This window comes from Tupaia chinensis, unplaced genomic scaffold (genome assembly GCF_000334495.1).
Source record: "Tupaia chinensis unplaced genomic scaffold, TupChi_1.0 Scaffold143675_1, whole genome shotgun sequence".
NCBI lineage: Eukaryota > Metazoa > Chordata > Mammalia > Scandentia > Tupaiidae > Tupaia > Tupaia belangeri.
Genome location: NW_006203523.1, coordinates 2,631 through 9,087, shown reverse-complemented (window position 1 = coordinate 9,087; position 6,457 = coordinate 2,631). Strand labels below are relative to the sequence as shown.

The window sequence follows — 6,457 nt, the reverse complement described above, 5'->3', positions numbered from 1 at the left end:
TCCTGATAAATCTGTCTTTTTTCTATATGGCCTGATTGCTGCTTGACAAGCAGCATTAGCATTTTCATATGCCAATTGTTTAACAAAATTGGTACCTGCATCAGTACTGCCAAATATTTTCCCCATTGCAATAATTAACCAATGAACAAACTCATAAAAAGGTTCGTCAGGCCCTTGTTTTATTATTGTAAGGGAGGTACTTAATCCCCTCCAGAGAGCACAGCATAGGCCAATGTTTGCCAATCTATTGGTGTAAGCCAATTTTCTGCCACCAAGTCAACTATGGCTAAAGTATATGGAGCTGTAGCTCCATATTGAGCAACTACTGTTTCAATTTCTTTTATAATATTACACTAACTGCTGGTCCCTATTTTTTAAAAATATCATAGCCAGTAAGACCTCCTAGGGTTTCAGGTGGGTAGAAGCCACCCTCCAAAAGATGGATGATTTACATACAAGTTTGGGACCAGCAGTTAGTGTAATGGCTATGTCGCTGGACTCCCATGTAATCAACCATGGTTCACGTCCCGGACCCGGTGGCTTAGAACTCATGCAGGACGCGTGTGCGTGCATGCCCAAGATCCTGAGAGGAGAATGGAGGAGAAGGGATTGCGGCATGGCCATCCCTTCTGGGGGGTGATTTCTCACTTTCTGTCTCTCTGTCTCTCTCTGTCTGGCTGGCTAGTGCACACACCCTATAGCAAAAATCTCTCTCTCAAAAAAAAAAAAAAAGAAAAACATACAAGTTTAACAAAAATGCTTAATGAAATATCATGCAGCTTTAGACCTTTTTGTTCATGTTAAGGGCTTATGTTTGATACCTATCTATGATACCTATCTATGTCAAATTAAATGAACAGGAAATGTGTTTACAAAAATAGTTTATTTGCAGACATTGTAAATGGTGGATATAAAAGTCTTGGTTTTGTAAAGTTTTTAATATTTGTATTTCTTTTAATAGGCCTCTAGGTCATTATGACTTGTATTATAAGACTAACAACAAAGATGAATATGTTTCTTTTTTTTTACACTTTGACAGTGAACTTTTATTATTAGTTAAGTCATGATTCAAAGTCCCAGAGTGGTACATGGGTGGATCACTATGTACCCAGGTCCCATTTTGCCACCTGAGAGAAGAATGGTGGGCAGAGGAGTGTATGAAACCAGTTCATATGTTCCCAGGAAACATGCCTTCTGCCCAGTGGTTATCCCAAGTTGAAATCCAGGATATGGGACAGAGGGACTTGTACACAAGCCAGTACCATTTCACACACAGAGATATAACACTTTTAGTGGTCATTGCCTTCTTGCAGCAGTGGAAGTCCAAGTAGTTCTGCCAGCAGCTCCTGGTCTAGTTCTGGTTGGGGAAACAGCGATCAAAAGGGGCAGTCTTGTAGTTCTTGATTTTGGTCTTGATGTCTTCTGCTATGATGCTGACTCCTAACGACGTCCCTGCAGCAACTCGCAGCTCAATTTGACCCTCAGCAAAAACGTCAGAGTTGGACCAAAGATGAATATGTTTCTATTTCGGGCTATTTTACAGAGACCTATGGTCCTTAATCATCATTGCACTCTGAACAAGGACCATGATCAACTAGAGTCAAATACTGTAAAATCACCTACACTTTCTGAATCTTGTTTAATTTTGTTTTGTTTGTTTCATAAAAGCTTTTGTTTAGTACATTTTGAGCTTTGAATGTTAATCAAAATAGTCATTTCAGTCCCCGCAGTGCACTATATCCTCTCAAATCTTAATCCTCTCAATCACTTAGAAGGCTGCTTTTTTATTGTTGTTCATTGCTAGGTTACAGTCTATCACAACAGGTAAGCTTCAGTCAATCACAGGCATCCCAACTTTTAAATTGTGGTAACACAGACAAACTTTAGGATGTAATCAATCCTATTGTTTATCTACCTCATTCCCTCACTTCCATTTTTTGTGTCATTTTCCTGTTTTGGAACATAAGTATCCCCAACCACAAAGTTACCTCGAGGGCCCTTAGAAAATATTCTGGGGTTCTTCATTTGAATCATGTTTATTTTTGCTCAATTAAACTCCACTAAATTAATTTATCTGAAGTATTTTTTTCTTTTAACAATTTGTTTGCCCATATTTCATTTCTTTTTTCTTTTTTTAAAATTTTATCTACTTATTTATTTACATTTTTTATGCATTCAATCACATTATTTAGCTTACAAGGTGAACATTTCAATATGTGAACATTTCTCCCCGGTTCAGTTGATCAAAATATGACAACAAAACCTCCCTGTCCCGACAATGCTCTGTCTCCATATCCCTCCTCCAAATGTCCTTCCCCGGCCCCACTCCTCCACACACACCACATCTGGTATTCACACCCATCTCTTCCGTTTGTACATCCTTTAGCCCGTCAGTTTCAGTCATAGAGTGAGGACACTCAGTATATATTAAGTGGGGACATTCAATGTCTCTCCTTCATAGCCTGGCTTGCTTCACTCAGCAGTAAATCTTCCATATTCTTCCACTTACTGTCAAAAGCCAGGTTGTTGTTTTTTGTTTTTTAAAGGATAAATAGTATTCTATAGAGTACATGTGCCACAAATTTTCAATCCTTTCATCTGTACAGGGGCATTTGAGTTGGTTCCATGTCTTAGCAATCGTGAAAAGTGCTGCAATAAACATAGATATGCAAGCACTTTTCCAATGAAGAATTCTTCTGGCCTTTGGGTAGATGCCAAGGAATGAGATTGATGGATCATATGGTAGTTCTATTTGTAGACTTTTGAGAAATCTCCAAATTGTTCTCCATAGTGGTTGGACTAATTTACATTCCCACCAGCAGGGTAAGAGAGTTCCCGTTTCACCACACCCCGCCAACACTTATCGTTTTTTGTTTTTTTAATCTTAGACATTCTGACTGGGGTTAGATGGTATCTCATTGTTGTTTTGATCTGCATTTCCCTTATGATGAGGGATGTGGAGCATTTTTTTCATATGCCTTTTGGCTATTCGTATGTAATCTTTAGAGAGTGTTTTTTGTTTGTTTGTTTTTGTTGTTGTTGTTGGTTTGTTTGTTTGTTTTTTTTTGTATGAGTTTTAAGCTGCCCGGTCCAGGACTCAAACTGGTCAACTATGTAGGAGCCCAGTGATGTAACCATTGTACCATCTACTGGTCCCAAGACTTTTCTAAGGTACATAGCAATGAAAAAGTTTGCACTATAGAAAAGATTATGATACACTGTTAAAACCTCAGAATTAGTCTTGGAGCCGGATTATATTGATGATAAAATGGTGTTGAGATTTTCAGTATTGATTGTTTTGTCAAGTTTTCAAAGCTCGTCTTTCTTCCCTTTAATTCCCCCTTTCCAATATGTCTACTCGTAGCCTGAATGATTGGGAATTTATTCCTGTGGACTCAATTCTGTTCCATTGGTCCAAATGTCTGTTCCTGTGCCAGTACAATGCTATTTGATTACCATAGCTTTGTAGTATATTTTTTGGTCAGGGAGTGATATGCCGCCCACTCCACCCTTCTTGTGTAGAATTGCTTTGGCAATACGGAGTATTTTATTACTCCAGACGAATTTTATGACTGTTGTTTCAAGATCTGTGAAGAATGTGTCTGGTACTTTGATTGGCAATGCATTAAATAGGTAAATTAATTTCGGTAGAATTGCCTTTTTGGTTATATTAACTCTTCCAATCCAGGAACATGAGATGTTCTTCCACATTTTTGTGTCATTTTCAATTTCTGCTTTTAGCTTTTCTTTCAATTTCTGCTTTTAGCTTTTCATAGTATTCCTTGTGGAGGTCTTTAACTTCTTTGGTTAGATTTATCACTAAGTATCTTATACTTTTTGTGGCTCTGGTAAATGGAATAAGTTTTTTCAGTTCTATCTCCATCTGCCTGTTGTTTGTATATAGAAATGCTATAGACTTCTGTATATTAATTTTGTATCCTGCAAATTTACTGTATTCGTGCATTACTTCCAGAATTTTTTTCATAGAAATCGTTGACTCTTCTATGTACACAATCATGTCATCTGTGAATAGAGAGAGTTTCACCTCTACCTTTCCTATTTGGATGCCTTTAATTTTTTCCTCTTTTCTGACTGCATTGGGAAAGACTTCCCGTACTATATTGAAAAGGAGTGGAGAAAGTGGGCATCCTTGTCTTGTACCCATTTTTAGTGGGAAAGCTTTGAGCTTTTCTCCATTCAGGATGATATTCGCGATGAGTTTTTCACAGATAGATTTCATTGTGTTGAGAAATGACCTTTGTATGCCGATTTTGCTGAGAGCCTTGATCATGAAGGGATTTTGTATCTTATCAAATGCTTTTTCTGCATCAATTGATATGACCATATGTTTTTTGTCTTTTTTCCTGTTAATATGGTGTATTACAATTATGGTTTTGCATATGTTGAACAAACTTTGCATTTCTGGAATAAAGCCTACCTGATCATGATGTATAATCTTTTTTATAAGTTATTGGATACGGTTTGCTAGTATCTTGTGGAGAATCTTTGCATCTATATTTATCAGAGATATTAGTCTATCATTTTTCTTTCCTTGTCCTGTCCTTATCTGTTTTGAGGATAAGGGTGATAAAGGCTTCATAGAATGAATAAGGGAGAGAATCACCCTTTTGGATCTTCAGAAATCACTTGAGCAGAATGGGGGTTAACTCTTCTTTGAAAGTTTTATAGAACTCAGAACTGAAGCCATCAGGGCCAGGGCTTTACTTTGTTGGAAGGTTATTTATTACTGAATCAGTCTCCTGGCTTGTTATTTAGTCTTTCTATATCCTCCACTCAATCTCGGTAGATTATATGTATCCAGGAATTTGTCCATCTCATCCAGATTGTCTTGTTTCTTGGCATATAGTTGTTCATAGTATCCTCTAATGATGTTCTGTATTTCTACTTTGTCTGTTGTTACATTTCCTGCTTCATTGCAGATTTGATTCACCTGATTCCTTTCTCTCTTGTTCTTAATAAGTCTTGCTAGTGGTGTATCGATTTTGTTTATCTTTTCAAAGAACCAGCTTTTACTTTCATTTACTTTCTGTATAGTTCGCTTATTTTCTATTTCATTTGTTTCTGCTTGGATCTTTATTATTTCCTTTCTCCTGGAGTTTTTTGAATTATTTTGCTGTTGCTTTTCCAATTCTCTGAGGCATGATGTTAGGTGATTCATGTGCCTTCTTTTCATCTTCCTCTTATGAACACTAATTGCTATAAACTTCCCTCTTATGACTGCTTTTGCAGTGTCCCAAAGATTATGGAAACTCGTGTCCTCATTGTTATTGGCTTCCATGATTTTTTTGATTTCAGACTTTATTTCATCAGTAGTTGTGTAGTCATTCAATAGTAGGTTATTTAGTTTCTATGTATTTGAGTATTTTTGATGATTTCCCTTGAGATTAAACTCAAGTTATTTCCATCATGGTCAGAGAAGATACTGGAAATAGTTTCTATGCCTTTGAATTTGTAGAGACTTGCATTGTGCCCTATGATGTGGTCAATCTTAGAAAAGGTTCTATGTAGGTATGAGAAAAAAGTGTATCTCGTGTTTTTTGGATGGAAAGTTCTATAGATGTCTGTTATGTCCATTTCATTTATAGTATCATTCAGATCATTTATCTCTTTATTTTTTGTCTAGGTGATCTGTCCTGAAGGGATTGTGCAGTGTTGAGGTCCCCAACAATTAATGTGTTGTGGTCTATCTCCCCTTTTAGCTCTAACAGTCTTTCCTTCACATATTTGGGTGCTCCTGTGTAAGGCGCATAGATATTTATAAGAGTTATGTCTTCTTGATCTATTGATCTTTTTTACTACAATATACTGCCCTTCTTTGTCTGTTGGAAGAGTTTTTGTTTACAAGCCTATTTTGTCAGAAATTATTTTCACAACTTCAGCACTTTTTTTGGTTCCCATTTGCATGGAAAACCTTTTTCGAACTCTTCACTTTCAGTCTATGTATGTCTTTATCGGTGAGGTGAGTTTCCTGTAAGAAACAAATAGAGAGTCTCTGTTTTTTTTAATCCATTCAGCCAGTCTGTGTCTCTTGATTGGAGAATTTAATCCATTCACATTCAATGTTATTATCAATGTAACTGGATCTGTCCCGACTATTAAATTGACCATTGTCACAGCTGCCTTTTATTCCTTTGTTTCTGTCTGTTAGGTCTTTAGTTTTCTTGGAACAGTACTTTCTTCAGGGTTTCTTGAATAGCTGGTCTGATGCTAGCAAATTCTTTCAGATCTTGTTTGTCTGAGAAGACTTTAATCTTTTTTTTCCATATGAAGTATAATCTTGCAGGATACAATAATCTTGGTTCAAATTGTTTCTCTCTTAGCACTTTCAATACATCTTCCCATTCTTTCCTTGCTTGCATTGTTTCCGTTGAGAAGTTCGGTGTTAGCCTGATGGGGTGACCTTTGTAAGTCACTTGTCACTTCTCTCTTGCCAATT

At 36.7% G+C, this 6,457-nt stretch overlaps 1 pseudogene; it reads right to left on the bottom strand.

Annotated features, from left to right (window-relative positions):
- Positions 1 to 1,168: 1,168 nt before the first annotated feature.
- The window catches only part of LOC102482221 (cytochrome c oxidase subunit 6B1-like), a 6,602-nt pseudogene continuing 1,313 nt past the window's right edge, over positions 1,169 to 6,457 (bottom strand).